Below are 19624 nucleotides of genomic sequence, written 5' to 3'. Positions count from 1 at the left end.
CGTGCCCGCCCTCGGCACCGAGACATAATTCAAGGGTATCAATTTCATGAAAAGAGCGGAAATCGCTGCATCTACGGCGATAGCTCCATGTTGGCTCATAATTAAGTAATGAAAATGAAAACAGTGTACTTACAGTTTCATTTTCAAGTCAAACAAACCATTAGTAGAAAACACAATATAAACAAAGCATACGACGATGAAGCGGGCAGAGAGCGATGACGAACACGTCCTTCACACCCGCGGCCAAAAACAAAAGTGATTCTTCACCTCTCAGGCGCGCGGGCGCGCGCACGATCGGACAAGCGTTAACTACTGTTCTCCCCTTGTTCGAAGCTACGACCGTCCCAGCTGCCGCTAGCTACTTTCTATTGTTAAAGGACCGATGGTTTGTATTACGTATCGGAACAAATAAATTTTTGAACATACTCACCTGGTAGTTATATATATAGCTGACGTCAGGGACGTAAGCTATATATATATAACTACTAGGTGAGTTAGATGTTAAAATAAAGATTTTCTCGCATGGATAAAGATTTATGCTTGCACTTCTTGCCTCTAGCATATATAATCTTATGGGTGGCAGTGGAACAGGTAAATATGAAATTGTTAAGATACAAGAAAGTTTTACACTACTACCTGGCAGATATATCTTAGCTAATGTCTCTGACGTCCGACAGAATTCAAAACTCGCGGCACACGCTACAGGTAGGTCAGGTGATCACCCCCTACCGCCACTGGGTGCGGTAATAGGAATCATTCCCGTTTTCTGACAGATTTTCTCTTCCCCCTATCTCCTGAGGGGAGGCTGGGTGGGCCATTAAACGTATATATCTGCCAGGTAAGTATGTGTAAAACTTTATTGTGTCTTAACAATTTCATTTTTACACATGCAACTTACCGGCAGATATATACTTAGCTGATTGGCACCCTTGGAGGAGGGTACGAGATAGTTACTCAATATAAATAGCAATTCAAAAAACACGGGAAAACAACATTTGTTGTAGGTACTATAAATAAACTTAAATACCTTGATTCCTACCTTATTGGGCAGAAGACTTCATGAATACTGTCTATGAGTCTGCTTGCCATCAAGAGTTCCAGTGAGGATGAGACCTGTCACTGAGAACTCTTCTGGATCTTGTCAATGGGGGCTAGCCCGCTTGCTCGACAGAGCTTATTTCGGATCGTACCAATGGGGCCTATCCCACTTACATGGTAGAGCCTTCACCTTTGTCATATCAACAGGGACTAACCCTCTTACAAGACAGAGCCTAGGTCCAAACCATTACAAGGCGCATGAAACAACCAATCTCGACCACCTGACCACACTACTTTGTTATAAACTACGATTTGAAAGTGGTACTTTTCCCTGACCACTTTCAATCGACCATAAAAACAACACCACAAGATTAAAAATTCCTAATCTATCTAAACTAAGTAAGTTTGGTTTCAGCCCCCTGTCCAGCACCGAATCCGCTGATACATAAGGTCAGAGAGAGAAGCACTTATCATAAGTCACACGTACATCTCTCAAATAGTTAGATGCAAACACAGAATTGCATCTCCAATATGTGGATCCAATTAAATCTGCAAAAGACATATTCTTGTGGAAAGCTAAGGAGGTGGCCACGGCTCTGACCTCATGTGCTTTAACTCTCATCTGTCCGAGATGTTCCTCTTCACAGGAAGTATGTGCTTCTGTAATAATATCTCTGATAAAGAATGCCTGTGCATTCTCGACATCGTTCTTCTCGGATCTCTTACTGAAGCACCAAAGGCTCTCTGAGTTTCCTCCCATTTGCTTTTTCCTCTCTAGATAGAACTTGAGGCTCCTTACTGGACACAAGGTTCTCTCTATCTCTCTCCTTACTAGGGAAGTCAATCCTCTAACTTCAAACGTCCTTGGCCAAGGCTTAGAAGGATTCTCATTTTTGGCTAAAAATAGGGGGTTAAATGAACACACTGCAGAATCCTTCCTGAAGCCCACTGTGCCTTCTAAAGCCTGGAGTTCACTTATTCTTTTAGCTGATGCTAATGCAAAGAGGAAAATAGATTTCCTAGTCAAATCCCTAAACGATGAGTTATTGGGAGGTTCAAATTTATCTGACATAAGAAATCTTAACACCACATCCAGGTTCCAGCTGGGTGGTCTAGCTGTCTTGGACTTCGAAGTTTCGAATGATTTAATCAAATCATGTAGGTCCTTGTCCTCCGTGATGTTTAGTCCTGTATGTCTAAACACCAAGGAAAGCATACTTCTATACCCTTTTATGGTTGAGACTGCAAGGTTACATTTCCGTCTCAAATACAACAGGAAATCTGCTATTTCCGTCACAGAGGTACTGGAAGAGGATACATTCTGATTCCTGGCCCACCTTCAGAATACTTCCCACTTCGACTGGTACACGCGTATAGTTGAAGGTCTTCTGGCTCTTGCAATTGCCTTTGCAGCCGCGTGTGAAAACCCCTTCGCTCTGACGAGTCCTTCGACAGTCTGAAGGCAGTCAGACCGAGCGCGGGGAGGTTTTTGTGGTATCTGTCGAAGTGGGGCTGTCTGAGAAGATCGTTCCGTAAAGGCAGGTACCTTGGAAAATCTATCATCCATTCCAGTACCTCTGTGAACCACTCTTGAGCTGGCCAGAATGGGGCGATTAGGGTCAGCTTCGCTCCTTTCGTCAAAACAAACTTTCTTATGACGTCTCCTATGATCTTGAAAGGAGGAAAAGCGTATCCGTCTATTCCTTCCCAATTTAGGAGGAGACCGTCTACTGCTACTGCCCTTGGATCTGAAATCGGAGAGCAGTATTTCTCCAGCCTGGCATTCCAATGTGTTGCAAACAGGTCTATGTTTGACCTCCCCAGAGGCTCCAAATCTGGTTGCAGACCCCTGAGTGCAGAGTCCACTCCGTGGAAATGACTTGATCTTTCCTGCTCAGTAAGTCTGCTCTTACGTTTTTCTCGCCTTGATTAAACCTCGTTAAGAGCGTGATGTTCCGCTCCTTTGACCATAGAAGAAGCTCCTTCGCCTTCTTGTACAGTGAGAAGGAGTGAGTCCCCCCCTGTTTTCTTATGTAGGCTAGAGCTGTCGTGTTGTCTGAGTTTACTTGCAACACTGAGTTTGAGACTTGGGATTCCCACTGCCTGAGAGCTAGATGCACTGCCACTAACTCTTTCTCGTTGATGTGCCAGGACACCTGTTCCCCACTCAAGGTGCCTGACACTTCTCTCGGGCCCAACGTCCCGCCACATCCCATTTCCGAAGCGTCTGTAAACAACAATAGGGAGGGGTCGGTAACTGCAGCAATAGTCCCTCGTTTAGTCTGCCTGGTTCTAACCACCAGCTGAGGTTTTCCTTATTTCTTTGGAGAGAGGAAAAAGAGTCCCACAGATCCTGATTCCTCTGGTCCCATTCTCCTTCAAGAAGAATTGAAGGGGTCTTATGTGAAGCCTCCCCAGAGAAACGAACTGTTCCAACAAGGAGAGGGTCCCCAGAAGACTATCCATTCCTCGCGGAACATTGTTCTTTCTCTAGGAAGGTCTTCACTTTTAGAATACATCGCTCCTGTCTTTCTATGGACGGAAACACTTGAAAAACCCAGGAATCCATCAGAATCCCTAGATAGACAATGCTTTGCTGGGGATCCATCTGGGATTTCCCGAGGTTCACTAACAGTCCCAGGGACTGAGTCAGATCCAACGTCGATCTTAGGTCCTCCAGACACTGATTCCTGGATTGAGAGCGAATCAGCCAATCGTCGAGATACAGAGAGATTCTTATTCCTTTCAAATGTAGCCAATGGGCTACGTTTTTCATCAATCCCGTGAAAACTTGGGGAGCTGTGGCAAAGACCGAAACAAAGGGCGCGAAACTGAAATACTTGGCCCTGTACATAAATCTTAGGTACTTTCTGGACGAGGGATGAATGGGTACATGAAATAGGTATCTTGTAGATCCAATGACAACCATCCAATCCCCTTGTCTTAGCGCTGAGAGAACTGATGAAGTCGTCTCCATTGTGAACGTTGTTTTGATCACAAAGTGATTCAGGGCGCTTACGTCCAGCACTGGTCTCCACTCCCCCGAGGCTTTTGGTACCAGGAAGAGGCGATTGTAAAAAGCCTGGAGATCGAAGGTCTAATACCTTTCTATCGCCTTCTTTTCTAACATCTGTTGCACCAGATGTATGAGGGCTTGATTCTTTAAAGGATCTCTGTATCTTGCCGCCAATTCCCTTGGAGTGGTGGTTAAGGGAGGTTTTTCCCTGAAGGGGATCAGATATCCTCTCTCGAGGATAGAGAGGGACCAGTTGTCCGCCCCTCTCTGAGCCCAGACCTTCGCGAACCTTAAAAGTCTGGCTACCTACTGGGGTCTGGAGGACTCCTGTCACACTGCGGCTTTGAGAATGGTCTTCGAGAAGATCGTCCTCTCTTAAACGGTCTTTCTTACTCTTAAGTGCGGGTCTCGAGGTTGCTCTTCCTCGAAAGGGCTGTTGGTTGGAAGGACACTTTATTCGTACCTCCCTCTCTTTTAGCCATCGGCACAGCAGGTTGAAGCCTCTTGGCGGACTGGGCAAGAAGATCTTGTGTAGCCTCTCCGAAAGCGATCTAGAAATGTCCTTCACTGTCTCCTGAGGAAACAGGTATCCCAAAAGTGGGGAAAAAAGCAAAGAGGCTCTCTGTAAGGGAGAAACTGACTTGGAGAGAAACGAGCTGTATACTGATCTCTTTTTGAGCACTCCTGCTCCAAAGAGAGAGGCCACTTCTGTGGATCCATCCATGACTGCCTTGTCCAGGCACGAAAGGACACTGGATAACACCTCCATCGTCACAAACTCCGGATCCTGCGCTCTTTTTGCTAGAGCTCCTAAAGCCCAATCCATGAAGTTGAAGACTTCTAATGTGCGAAATAGACCCTTGAGTAAATGGTCCATCTCGCACATTCCCCAAGACGCTTTAGCTGACAGTAGAGAGCGTCTTCTAGATGAGTCCACCAATGCTGAAAAATCCGCGTTTGCAGAAGCCGGAAGGCCTAACCCCATGGGCTCCTTCGTGTCGTACCAGACACCCGGCTTACCTGCTAATCTAGACGGAGGGCACAAAAACACCGTCTTACCTGCCTCCTTCTTAACCAGGAGCCAGTTCTCTAGATTCTTAATAGCCTTTCTCATAGAGAGAGTAGGCCGCATCTTGACAAAAGAGGGGGACTTTGCCAACTTAGTACTTGACAGAAGAGATCCTGGAGAAGGAGGATCAGCCGAACACAGCGAGTCCCCAAACTCTTGAAGTAGCAGTGACGAAAGTCTCTTATAATCAGAGATTCCTACTTCTTTCGTTTCTTCCTCCTCCGAGACTTCCTCCAAGGTTACGTTCGGAGAGGGAGACTTCTTAGGAGAAGAAGTCCTGGAAGGCATGCGACTCTTATCCTTCAAGAGTTCGCCAGATGAAGCCGCCAGTTCAATACCCGGGATATGCTTCCTCGGGAAAGAAGAATCCTCCGCTTCCTGCCGCTCCACAGGTTCTGACCTGATAGGAGAGGATCTAGAGCCTACCTTTCCAGCTTCTTGGCCGCCTCCACAGGTTCCGATACCGATAGAAGAGGATCTAGAGCTACCTTTCCAGGTCTTGGGCTATCGGTGAAACTTGTTTCCACTCTCGAGCGCCTACTATGAGTAGGGCGCGAATCCAGATTCAGGATCCTTTCAGGCTCTTGGCGCCTGTGAGGAGAGGCGCTTGAGCCTACTCTTCTGTGACTCCTAGGAGTTGGGGGCGAGTCTAAAAAGATGGCTCCTTTCAGGCTCTTGAAGCCTACGAGGAGAAGCGTAAGAGCCTACTCCTGAGCCTCTTCCAGGAGTAGGGCGCGAATCCCTGGCAAGGCTCTTCTTAGGCTCTTGTTGCCTTTGCTCGGTCTTACAGGAGTAGGCACGAATCCAAGATTAGGCTCCTTTCAGGCTCTTGACGCCTGCTAGGAGATTGGTAAGCGTCAACTCTAGAGACTCTTCCAGGAGTAGGGCGCGAATCCATGTTTAGGCTCTTTCCAAAGTCTTGGAACCTGCTAGGAGAGGCGCTTGACTCCCTTGAGGAAAGCCTATCGCGAGCTACCGGTCTCGAGGAATGTAAAGGGCTTCTATTATCCAGGCGTCCTACCAAACGTTGGCGCCTTCTAGACGAGTCATCAAAATCTTTCGAAGGAGAGCCCTTCTCACTTCTATCCCTATGGGCAGAGCGTACCCTCTCTCGTTCCTTCCTTCCACTTGAAGAGGAGATCCTACTCCTAGGAGATCGTTCGACTGATACTAATCGATCACTACCTTCTCGCATGGAGAATTTCTCCTTACTCCTACAAGGAGAGGATCTAGAGCCTACATCTTGGCGCCTTGCGCTATGACTCTTCTTAGCATCCGAGCTTCTGCGCGGGGAATACAATCTTCCCTGTCTAGACGAAGCATAAAAACGAGTCGTCTAGTCTCGTCTACTCTCGGGGGAGAAGAGGTTCTTACTGGTGAAAAGCGTCTACTATACTCCTCCTTCCTACTAGGAGAAGGCCTCCTAAAAGAGCTCTTTACTGGAAGAGAGGAGTCCTTCCTTCCTGCGAGAAGGCTCCTTGCGCCTACTAGTCGAAAGAGAGCCTACTAAAGATGATAGATTCGCTTGAAGGTCCAACAGGAATCTCTTAGTAGATGACCGAATCCCTTCTGGTGAAGATTCAGGAGACTTCATAACTTTCTTAGGTGAAGGAGAATACTCCGGAAAAGGCTCCGGGCTGGAGTCAAGAGCGCCTTCTCCTGAAGGTTTCCAGGCTCTCTTGAAGAGGGCGCGATTTGGAAGAGGAGCTCCATCCACGCTTAGGTGAGGATGAATCTGAATCGGAAAAACACTTCCTTAGGAGGTCTTTCCTATAGCTCTCCAAAGCAGCCTGGGACGAGCCTACAGGATCTGCTGAAGGGACGCCTGACCGTTGGGGATACTCTACATCCCCCTTGCGGCTTTCGACATTCCATCCTCCCTGGGCATGGGAGTCTGAAAGAGGTCTAGGCCTAGGAGCGATGCGGAGTCGGTCAGACGCCCCCTCCACTGCACTGGGGACACTGCACACGTCACTACACACTTCACTCTTACCTTGGTCTATATCACGCAATTGCTGTTGCAAATTGCGAATTGACGCTTCCACAGCGGCTCTCTCGGCAGACGCATCTACGAGTTGCGCTGCGGGGGGAAGGAGCTGAAACCAAAAAGGAAGATGGTTGAAGCTACTGCAGGGTTAGAGATACTATCCTGTTCCGCAGAACAGGATCTACTTGAACTTCTAGCCGAAGCTTTCCTAATCCTATCTTTCTCTAATTTTTTCACGTATGCAGTTAGATCTTTCCATTGCACTTCAGTAAACTCTCGCATGCATCACATGTGTCCTTAACTGAACAATCCCTTCCCCTACATTTTACACAAAGTGTGAGGGTCCAAAGTAGCCTTAGGTAAACCTCACCTTGCATCCTTCATTTATACATACTCTAAACAGAGTTCCAGGAGTTAAATCATACATATTATCAAAACCAAATCCAAAAAACAGCATATGCCAACAACCAAAGATCAAATACTTCCCAAATAATCCTCGGCGAAGCAAGCAAGAAATTCTATGCAGGAGCTACCAACAAAGTTGTTGTTAGCACCGGTGACAGAGAAAATCTGTCGGAAAACGGGAATGATTCCTATTACCGCCACCAGCGGCGGTAGGGGGTGATCACCTGACCTACCTGTAGCGTGTGCCGCGAGTTTTGAATTCTGTCGGACGTCAGAGACATTAGCTAAGTATATATTTGCCGGGTAAGTTGCATGTGTAAAAACACAGTTTCATAAGGAAATTATCAAAACGGTCTCTCAAGCACATACAGAGTAAGGAATTTGTGCCTGACAAATGTCTCATGGTTTTGATTAAAAGTTAAAAAGGTTTGGCTTGGTTGAGCCTCCTCAAGTGGAATATTTAAAAAATGACAATTTGTCGAAAATTGCATTTTTTCCTAACTATACAAACCTGAGGTCCTTTAACAACAATAGGAAGTAGCTAGCGGCAGCTGGAACGGTCGTAAGCTTCGAACAAGGGAGAAGAACGGTAGTTAACTGCTTGTCCGACAGTCTCGCGCGGCGAGGTAAACAAATCACTTTTGCTTTTGGCCCATGCAAAATACGCAGAGTGAGGGGTGGTGGCATGAGGAGGGACTATATGTAAAGGACCTCAGGTTTGTATAGTTAGGAAAAATGCAATTTTCGACAAATTGTCATTTGTTCCGATACGTAATACAAACCATCGGTCCTTAACAACATAGGAAAGACTCACTTCTTGGTGGGAGGAATCTGAGTCTTTTGATGAACAGACTGGTGTTCGTCCATCCCTGGAATGCCTCCCTGGTCGTAAGAGCGAGGGAGGGATCCAAGCCTCTGTCCGATTGATCGGGGTGTGCACCGCAGGATCAATGGTCAGACCTCTGGGCCGAGTACTAAGAGAGAGGCAAGCGTATCTCTTCGTACCAGCAAGCAAGAACTTGTTCCTGTTTGCAAGGGACAAACATAAAGTATGGGTTGTCTCAAGCTGGCATCCACTTCCTCCCCCTTGTTGGAGGAAGTGGTGGATATACGCTTCCTATCCCTAGTGAAAGGGATAGGATGGGGCTCTGTTGAGTAGCTCACCTGCAATCTTGTCCTAATCCAGCAGGGTGACGACCGTGTCCCTCTAACCCACGGTAGAGGGGAAAAGAAAAAGATGGGAAGAGGAGCCAGTCACTCTCTCATTCACTCATCCATTCTTACGGTCACACCAGGACTCGATGCTGTTCAGCCTGCGAGGGTCTGGGTTCGCTACACAACGTGTTGAGCAGCCACCACGGGTCCCAAGGAAAAAGATCCAAGGACCTGTGGGCAATATCCCGAAGGTAGAAGGAAGGGCATGTGGTCTGGTTGGACCAGACCCCTGCCTTCAGTACCTGCGCCACGGAGAAGTTCTTGCGGACAAGGCAGCATCTCCTTCGCATCGAAGGCGGTGAAGTCCATTAGGGAGGGGATTGTGAACGACTCGAACCATTCGTCAGGGACCGAAGGGTTCTGAGTCTTCGCTACGAAGTTCGTACGAAATCGAGCGTCACGGATCCCCATCCCCTGGATGCTTGACTTCGCGGAGAAGTCATGCAGTTCCTCAGAGGAAAAGAAGGAAATAGTCGCATGACCTATCCCTCTTCTCTACTTCGGTGATGTCCAGCATCCTCCTATCCCCATGCAGCGAAGTTCTCGGTAGTGGATAGGACACCGACACTCCATGGTGGGTGTCAATGGTATGGGTACTGTGACAAGCTATTAAAACTAAGTAATGATTGCTGTGTAACAACCGAACTAAGTCAACAGCGTAGTTCGTAACTGACTCGGGCGCTCTGACAGCTGCCGACTGACTGCGTTCGGTAGGAGGCAAGTTGTCAAAGCATCCGAGTAAGTCACGTGACCTTCGCCTTTAAAGGGTTATGCCGAGAGACCAAAGACAAACAAATAATGTATTTGTTTTGTCACCAATGCCGGACAGCGAGGTGATGATTCTCTTAAGGCATGTGCCCAACAGGCGAAAGTTCAATTGCCTTCTAGAGACCGAGTCCCTGAAGGCAAAACATCTCATGGTTGTTGAATCTCAGCTAAGGAGAAACAACACTATGTACCGTTGAAGACGAAGGTAGATATTGAATGCAACCTACGTCTTCACAGACGAATCGAGAGAAGGATTCTCAAGATTCATAACCTGTGCTTACAAATGACTGAAAACGCTAACCGCTATTTCATTGCTGTCCGGTGAGAAGTCGTAGTTGCAATGAAAGCGGGGCGTTCTTCAGTAATGAAAACACAGGGGAAAGCCGCCTGAAGAACTGCTTCTCATGGGCTGAACATTTGGAAGTAGAGCTGTCAGGTCGGAGAGTAGGCGATGTCTTCTGACACATCTTGTAATTCGGGTTGAACAATGAACAATTGTACACCTACGAATACGAGATATTTGAAGACAAACTCAGATGTCTGCAAAATCATTCGCATTATCGCAGTGCGATGCAGCGGGAGACTTGTACAGACTTCTGTTACGTGCGGTAAACAGAAAGATGAAAGAGTCAAAGAGATATCTCTATTGAAAATTCTCGCAATGTCGAAGGCGATGGAATCTAGCGTCACAGCAGTAGATGGTCCTTCATTATTGCGAGAATCCCCATTAATCAGAGACCTAAGTCCATGATTGTTGGGCAGAGATACGGTTCGGTAGTCAATCAAACCAGGGGAGAGAGAGACATAACTGACCGTGCATCTCGGAGGCCCAGCTGATACTAAGCTGCTGTCAGGCAGTTCAATACGCAGTAGTTGAGCCTGAGCTCTCGCCGACTCGTCATCCTGAGTTGCCATGTAATCCATTATTCCATGAAGGAATGCGTTCGGCTAGAACTACCGAGCATAAAGATATCTCGAGCAATATATTTACGCGAAACGAATTTCGGTAAATATAAGAGTTGAAATGGTGTGTTCGTGACAAAACCATAATATATAAAATTGAAACTGAAAACTCCTGGGAGGTTGCAGGCAAACCCCGAGTTGCAGTTCAATTAGAATACTCTCTTCTAAGTCGCAATCCGTAGATAAACTAGGATATGCGCCTACCCCTCGGACCATTCAACTACTTAGTAGAATCATGTCGCGAGGTTAATATACGTAGTATATTTTTGTAGGATTCTGAACAACGATCTCCATCCTAAATTCTTCCTTCAAGAAAACAAAATAAGGATTGGAGATCGACCACCTTCGATCTCTATCAAAGAGTGAAGGAGAAGGTCTTCCCTCGAAGGAAAGCTTCAATGGTGAACAGAATACTAAGACGATAGTTCAAGCCAAACTGGATTAGTTCCCGATCTTCGATTTCTCTATTCCAGGTTGGGTCGCCTACTGTAAGATAGTTTCTTTCAGCAGCAGTCTTCTTCCCATGCTAGAAATTCCAGGAATTCGAGCATAGGCGAGGTTCCCGATTATCATGTAAAACATCGGGGATTCTCGTCTCGCTCACTTTAGACCGTGTCTCGCCTAAGTGTTTGGAGATCGTGAAAAACTCGAACACTCTGAATGCGCTAGAAATTCCTTAGAATTCTAAGCAGTCTGCGAAACCCCCACCGAATTCGTGAAACGATATCGGCTGTGGTCCTCTCGATTCCCGTAGAAATCGAGAATGGGGCAGGATCCCTCCTCAACGACCGGGGCTTACGTCAGGTAGGACCCGAAGGTCCCCCCGGTAGCGCAGTCCCCAACGTGGGATCCTACAGAGAAATCTCTGTAGGATCCCTCCCCTTTCCCTCGTAGCCGTAAGGAGAGAGGGATGGGGGAGGAATTGGATACTCGCTCGCCTTATCCCAGTGGAACTAGCAGTTGGAGAAGAATAGGAGCAGCCATCGCCTTGCGGCGATGGTCTCTCAGAGTCTGGGAAACAAAAAAAAAACGTATCGTCAGGAGAAAACGTTTTCCCGCGGAGGGTTACGAACTCTCACTGTAGGTAAGGGTCTGCCGCCCACTGTGAACGTCGTCTGGGTGGGGCTGATCGACACCTGACAGGAGAGAGCCGATACCGTCCTCCGACTCATTCCAGTCCTCGTCGAGGTCGAAACCTCTCAGGAGGACGAAGGAGTATTTAAATACGGTGTCCGAAGACACGTAGAAACGCCGCTGTCGCAGTAGAGGAGGTGGAAGTAGCTTGATCGACCGGCCAGAACTGAGAGAGCCTTCTTGTCCGGAGACGAGAGACTCTGGTTCGAGACAGAATCGGCAAGCTCCGATCGCGGCAGACCCACCCTCGGTTTGGGTCCCTCTCGGGCCCCAAAACGACTCGAGCAGAGACGTGGGCTCTGCTGGTGGGAGCGGCAATCCTTCCGCAAGGTCATTATGCTGACGAATCAGCTTAATGACTTCTGCAAATTCCTCTGTATCTCGGGAGTAACCGCGTCTTGCGGAGTAGGACCGTCCAGTCCCTCCAGCAAGAACAGATCCCGAGATACTCCTCCTTCCGAAGGAGGAACAGCGGCAGACCCCTGACGGTCGCCTCCAGCTACTTGCGCGTATGTCCTGGTTGGTCCTAGAACCGTGCCTGGTCCATACGGCGTCATAGCGGGATCGCGAGCGGCGCACCTCTCGCGATCACTCATAGGTACCTCGCTCCTCCCGGTGTAGCCCGAGGAGGTTGAAGGTACGGAGAGGCAGACCTGACGGCCCCCCCCTAGCTCGCTGGCAGGACCAGCGTGCTTGGAGGCTGCTGCTGATCGTCAACCCGCGGTGGCGATCGAGCAGCAGGCCTAGCCTTGCCGCTCGCTGGGGCGAGAGGCTCGGCTGAGAACGTCGACGCTGATCTCTAGCGTCAGGCGAGCTGTTGCTGGTTACCATACTCCGCCCGGTCCCGATGGGAGCGGCGTCAGGTGACCTGCTAGGTTCGCTGTCGCGGTGAGACCGGCGAGCGTCTCTCGGCGCGTCGAGCCGCTGGTACCAGCCGTGGTTGGTACCGACGGCCGCGGGGGACCCCTTCCTCGCCTCAACTCGTGGCTGTCAGCGACCGTCACGTCAACCCGAGCAGCCAGCTGTCGCTGCGAGAGCGTCCACTGGCCTGACGAGAGTCGTCTGCACGACTCTCGCCAGTCTTCTGCTCCGCGCTTCGGTCTTGACGGCGAGCGAGCTCGGGCGTCAAGACTTTGGCTGGACGGTCTCCCGCGGGAGACCGTCCACTCGGTACTTCTCACTAACGAGAAGCCGAGGCGGATCCTGGTTTAGCGGCAGAACCGCGAGAAACCAGGCGAGGAAGTGCCAGCCGAAGCTGGTACTCCTCTGGTCCCCGTCTTCTTCTCCTTGGTAGAAGAAAAAGACGGGCCCTGTTCCCGAGGGAGCAGGAGGACCAGCAGAAGAGCTCCCCGAATCGCCGGAGCGAGACGGGCCCTTAGAAGGTCCCGAAGGAGCCTTCTTAGGGGGGAAAACCCGGGTTACCAGCTGGTCGCTGCAAGAGCGGCCGCTGGCCTGGCAAGAGTCACCTGAGCGTCTCTCACCAGCCTTCTGCTCCGTGCCTGCGTCTTGGCGCCGAGCGAACTCTGGCGCCGAACTTGGCTGCACGGTCTCCCGAGGGAGAACGTACACTCGGGATCTCTCGCGAACGAGAGACCGAGCCGGAACCTGGGCGTAGCGGCATCGCCGCTAGCACCAGGCGAGGAAGTACCAGAGCTAACCGATACTCCTCTGGTCCCCGTCTATCTCTTCCTTACGGAAGGGGAGACGGGCCCCGCTCCCGAAGGAGCAGGAGGACCAGCAGAAGGACCCCCCCGTCCCACCGGGGTGGGACGGGCCCTTAGAAGTTCCCGAAGGAGACTTCTTAGGGGGGAAGGCAGCCTTCTTCTTCTCGGCTTATGGGCCTTAGAAGTCGAAGGGGAAGGGAAGTGGCAGCAGCAGACGATGAAGACGAAGATGACAGCTTCCTCTTCTCCTCTTCCTCGTCAGCTCACGCAGGACAGTCGTCAGGTCCTCCATCCAGGCCGGAGCCGGGGCTATTGCCGAAGCAACACGGCCCGACTGCACCTGTCCGGAAGGACCTGGGACTGGGGAAGACACACCGTGGGCAGGACCAGCATGGACAGGCACAGGAACCAGGAGCGACAGGAACAGCAACCAGCTCAGGAGCGGCAGGAACAGCGGCAGCGGTAGACCCAGAAGGGACAGCCAAGCCAACAGCGGGAATCACATCAGCGGGCAGGTACGGCAGGCCAGCGATCGCCTCGTAGAATCATCGGCAGCCAGCGGAACCTGGGTCCTGGCGGCCGGTCCAGGGGCGAGCTGCTGGAACAGCGGAAGTCTGGGGCAGGCAACACGAAGAAAACAGGCGGCGGCGGCGAACCCACCTCGGTACGGCTGCGGCCCTAGTAGCGGCAGACGGCGTCATCGACACAGCATGGGGAGTGTAGACCAAGAGAGGGGGGGGGAGCAGCATAAGCGGCCGTGGTAGTAGTGGAGACCGCCCCAGACCTCGCTAGACGCTGCAGCAGCCCGTGGATGCTAGGCACGCCCTGCCTCCCGCGGTGGTCCATACCTTGTCCAAGGTCGTCTCCCACCACGGATGTAGCACCTGCGGTAACATAGATAGATTAGGAAGAGGGGTTCCCTCACGCACGGGGGGAAGACATGCCCCACCCCGAACGCAAGGAAGACCCCAAATACAAAATACAACGAAGAAGCTGAGCGGAGGGCAGGAAGGAAGACGAAGAATCGGATACCAAGGGAGTCGCGGGAGAGCTTTCCGACGACTTCCTGGCAGACCTTCGCTTCCCCTACCCCCGCACAGCAGCGAAAAGTAATATGAAAATGAAACAGAATACTGCCCTTGCGATTCACTCATAGAACTTAAATGGGAAAAGATCAATTCCCGGGTATAAGAACGGAAAACTTGATCCAATAATATGATGCTATCATAAAATATATATGAAAATGAAACAGAATACTGCACTTGCGATTTCACTTTCACATAAAAAAATCGTAAGGATCAATTCCCGGGTAAGAACGAAAATTGATCCAAATTAAATTCATGCAAATAAATAAATGAAAATGAAAAGAATATTTGCAATTGCGAATCCACTTTCATTGCATTCTATTATACAAAATTAAAAGGCTCGTGCTCGAGCGCAATCACACTCTCGGTAACGAACGCACAGGGCAAAAATATAATGAAAAGAGTACTTACATTTTTTCAATTACACAGTTTCGCCCAAAATACATGACTCGGCGCGAGCGCGCCCGCCCTCGGCACCGAGACATAATTCAAGGGTTCAATTCATGAAAAAAGAGGAAATCGCCGCATCTACGGCGATAGCTCCATGTTGGTTCATAATTAAGTAATGAAAATGAAAACAGTGTACAGGCGGTCCCCGGCTTACGACGGTTCCGGCTTACGACGTTCCGAGGTTACGACGCTTTTTCTTAAATATTCAATGGAAATTCCGTCCTGGGTTACGACGCTTGTTCGAGGTACGACGCTGACGCTTCCGACGCTCCGAGTTAACGACGCTTTTAAAAAACAAAAAACGCATGCTATGATAAAAATCCTTTATAGTTTAGCACAGTACATAATAAAATAGTGTTTTGGTACATTACAACAAAAATTTTTGAGGTTATGATGATTTTTGACACTTTTTTTTTTTCGTATTTTTGAATTTTTTTACTGACGCCGCATATGCGGAACTAGTTTGCGGGCGAATGAATACACTAGCTTGGGATGCGCAGTTTAAAACAGTCCAAAAGCGCAAATATAATGAAAAATCATTGCTTGTTTCCAGTACATAATTAAAAAAACTAAGTTTCTGGTTAGATACAACACAAATGCCAAGTTACGACGTTTTGTTTATGCTTTTTAACGATACCTCATATGCAGAACTAGTTTTTGAGCGGAGGTGCATAAATTAATTAACGCTATTAAACTGTATGGTAAATTGACCGAACAACACGACCTCGGACGGTCGAGACGCCAAGCGTAACAATACGAAAGGACGCACTTCAATCGCGTGCCTGCCTGCATTCCACTAGGTTGTGTGCTGAGACGTTGCTGAAATTCCTTGCCATTTCGCTAATTTACAATGGCTCCTAAACGCCAAAGTACTTCCTCCGATGATAGTTCATCCAAGAAGAGGAAGGTCATCACGTGGAGGTCAAATATGACGTGATAAAGCGTTCGGAGAAGGGAGAAAACTAACACCGAAATAGGCCGTTCTTTAGGCTTGAGCAGGACCAGGTGGTAACCATTGTGAAGGATAAGGAACGTATTCTGAAGCACGTTAAGGATGCTGCCACCGATGAAGTCAACGGTGATAAACGAGAAGCAACGTAGCCAGAGCATTGTTTGAAAATGGAGAAATTGCTCATGATCTGGCTGGAGGACCAGAACCAGCGACGTTGTTTCCGGTGAGCTTAAGTGTGATCCAGGAGAAGGCTAGAGCGCTGCATGAGGCAGTAGTGAAAAAGTTTGGCGAAGGCAGTGCTGGTGTAATTTTCCGCGAGTAGAGGTTGGTTTAACGTTTTAAGGCTCGTGCAAATTTGCATAATGTGAAGCTGCAAGGTGAAGCTGCTAGTGCTGATAGCGAAGCAGCAGAAAGTTTTTCCAGGGGGTGGTGACCTGGATAATTAAGGATGGTGGTTACACGGCTGACCAAGTCTTTAATGTGGATGAGACTGGATTATTTGGAAAAGAATGCCAAATCGAACGTACCTTTCCAAGGAGGAGAAGTCAGCACCTGGCCATAAAGCTGGAAAGGAGCGACTGACTTTGCTGTTTGGGGCCAATGCAAGTGGTGATTTGAAAACTGAAGCCCTTGCTGGTGTATTTGGCCGAGATCCCAGGGCTTTCAAGGGCATTTTCAAGAGTCAACTCCCTGTGATTTGGAAATCTAACAAGAAGGCGTGGGTTACCTTAATGGTCTTCGAAGATTGGTTCAATGACCATTTCGTGCCAGCAGTGGAGCGGTATTTGACTTCGAAGGGTCTGCCTTTTAAGGCCCTCTTAGTCCTGGACAATGCCCCTGGTCACCCTTCAAATTTGAGCGACATGCATCCTAATGTGAAGGTGGTGTACCTCCCACCCAATACCACATCGCTGATACAGCCAATGGACCAGGGAGTAATAGCAAATTTCAAGGCTTACTACCTTAGAAGGACCATACGTGTTGCTTTGAGGGCCATAGAAGCTACAAGGAGTTGACACTGAAGCAATTCTGGAAGGGCTACACATTGCAGATGCAGTGAAGAACATTACAAGTGCTTGGGACGAGGTGAAGACACCACTTTAAATGGGGCCTGGAGGAAACTGTGTCCACAGTTTGTGCACAGTTTTGAAGGCTTTGACCAGGCAGAAGACGTCGAGACTGTGACGAGGAAGATCGTAGGGCTAGCAAGAGGCTGCAACTAGATCTTGAACCTGATGATGTAACAGAGCTGCTGGCTTCCCATGGAGAGAATTGTCTGCAGAGGACTTACTAGAACTTGAACAACAAATGATGAGGAAGAGGAGGCGCACCAGAGCCAAAACCCAGGTCATTAACTGTGAAAGGCTTGTCAGAGGGTTTTACTCATCTGGAGAGAGCCTTGCTTCTTTTGAGGCAGAAGACCCTAACGTTTTCTAGGTTGGAACAAAATCAAGAGAGGAATCATGGATTTGGTGACTTTCTACAAGGAGACCCTGAAGGAGAAAGCAGACGAAGAGAAGTGTGCAGTCCAGGCTTGACACTTTCCTTCACAAGTCTCCAGTACCACCACCTCCCACTCTAGTCCTGGTAAGGAATTCTGAACTGTTTTACTAATTTATGTGTTTACATAGTGTACATATTAAAATGTGTTAATTTTTTAATGTAACAACTACTAAATGTAAGAGTAAATTGTAACTTCATTAATTTTCATCATTTGTAATTTATTGCAGAAGTGGTGACAGTTCCAGATCCCCCTGTACTACCTGTGAAAGTTCCAGATCTCCCTGTACTACCTGTGACAGTTCCAGATCTCCCTGTACTACCTGTGACAGTTCCAGATCCCCCTAGTACCTGGACCCTCTGTATCAGCCCGCCCACCTGCACGTGTACAATCAGGTAAGCAATTTCATTTTTCTCATTTCATGTTGGAAATTGTTTACACCCTACATACATACGTACACTAACTTACATAGTGGTACAATGTGTTTGATGTTGCATAATCTTATTATTATTTTTTTTTCCATTTCAGACCCCTTTGATAGTGACAGTGACCCCAGATGACCTGAGCTTTCCATGGTTTTGATGGCCTCGCCCTAGTACATCAGGTAAGGAATCCTTAACAAATTTGTATAAAATGTTTTATAAATTGCTAATAGAAATTTTTTATTAAAAGTGTACATATGCTACAATTACATCCACCTTATATATGTACCCTATCATTCTTTTCCAGATGTAGATGTTCCCTCATCAGTTGATACAAGTATCACCTCCCCAGAGGCCCAAATCAGTTGATACGAGTAGTATCACCTCTCCCATTCCTTCAGGTAAAAGAATTCTTCATTTTTATATTGAACATACGTATTACACACTACATCTGTCAAACAGTAATAACATGTGCAGTAGTTACAGTAGTAGTAACTATCATTTTATATATTTTTTATCATTCCAGACTCCCAAGCACCTGCCCATCCCACTCCATAGCCCAGCCACCCACTCTCATGTACCATATGACCATCCCAGTAAGCAAGCCAACCACTAGAATTTGGTAAGGACAGTTTTTTTTATTAATGTTTTAATATTACATATAATAACCATTGTTATGTATGTAACATACATACTATAATCATATGTACTATTACATTATCATTCCAGACTGGCATGCACCTGTGACTTACATAAACCAGACCTCTACAGCCTACATGTCTTCATTTTGCTGGAGGTAAGGAATTCTCAGTTGTGTTTAATGTTTGCATACGTACAATAAATTTTGTACACCTAAGTGGTTACATACTGTCCTTTAATATTAATTCTTCATTCCAGACTGCCCATCATCCTAGCCTGTTATCTGTGATAAAGCACACGAAGTTAGGTTTGGAATGCATCCTTATCATGAATGCTCTACACCTCCACCTCCATCTCCCACAACCTAGGTAACAGCTTTGAGACTCACTAAAAGTTTGGTAAGTTATGTAAGGAATTTCTAAATTAAGTTTTATACTACATGTTATATGTGATATTAAACCCACTGTATGGTGCATATTACTGTATGTAACTTACTAGCATAGAGTACTTACTAACATACTAATTATTTTTTGTACATTCCAGAATCCCCTGAATGATGTAGGCTATGGGGCCACATAAGACTTTGTCCATCCAGGGTTACGATGAATGTCAAATATAAACTAAAGGTAAGGATTAATTAACATACATTAACTCTTTTAGTAGTACACTCTTGATATATCTACAGTAATTTAACATATTGCATTCACAACTTTCTGTAGTGTATATTTTGTACACTAATTTTGTTACTTTTTCCTTTTCCAGAACCAACATTTTTCACACAACTCCAGGTTGTTACTACAAGTGTCATCAAGGGATAACTACTACAGTAGAAGCACCATTTTTGGATGGAAAAAAAACCCTTCAGGAAAGTATACGTATCACATGTAACATGTAGTGTAACAAAGTATGAACAGTAAGGTTTTTACATACAGTAGTACATATTACATACGTACATAACTTTTTTTTCACAGGAATTTCCAACCAAGTTGATTATGTACATATGTAGTACATGTTATAAACCACTGTACGTATGGTTACTGTATGTAACTTACTAAACATACATAACATGACTTAACTTTGATACTTTTTTGGTACATTCCAGAAAACCAGGACCCCCTCCATGATGCAGGCTATGGGGCCACATAAAACTTTGTCCAGGGTTTACTACATAACATAGCACGACAACTGTAAACTATGTACTACTGTACTAAAGGTAAGGAATTATACATAGTACATATAGTAAACATACATTAAGTGACCAAGATCTCTCACATGGGATAAGTGATCAAGGTCCCTCATGGAATTACATACATACT

General features: G+C 47.4%; 1 long non-coding RNA gene across 1 annotated transcript; it reads left to right on the top strand.

Moving 5' to 3' along the window:
- The first annotated feature begins 17979 nt into the window (after window positions 1–17979).
- Window positions 17980–18438, top strand: LOC135202722 (uncharacterized). Its single transcript, XR_010311801.1, has 3 exons — window positions 17980–18070; window positions 18196–18291; window positions 18399–18438. It is a non-coding gene; the product is annotated as an uncharacterized LOC135202722 (long non-coding RNA).
- The last annotated feature ends 1186 nt before the right edge of the window (window positions 18439–19624 follow it).

The sequence above is a fragment of the Macrobrachium nipponense genome, chromosome 33 (genome assembly GCF_015104395.2).
Source record: "Macrobrachium nipponense isolate FS-2020 chromosome 33, ASM1510439v2, whole genome shotgun sequence".
NCBI classification, from domain to species: Eukaryota; Metazoa; Arthropoda; class Malacostraca; order Decapoda; family Palaemonidae; genus Macrobrachium; species Macrobrachium nipponense.
The sequence above is the reverse complement of the archived record's forward strand: the minus strand, read 5'-3'. Positions and strand labels throughout refer to the sequence as shown.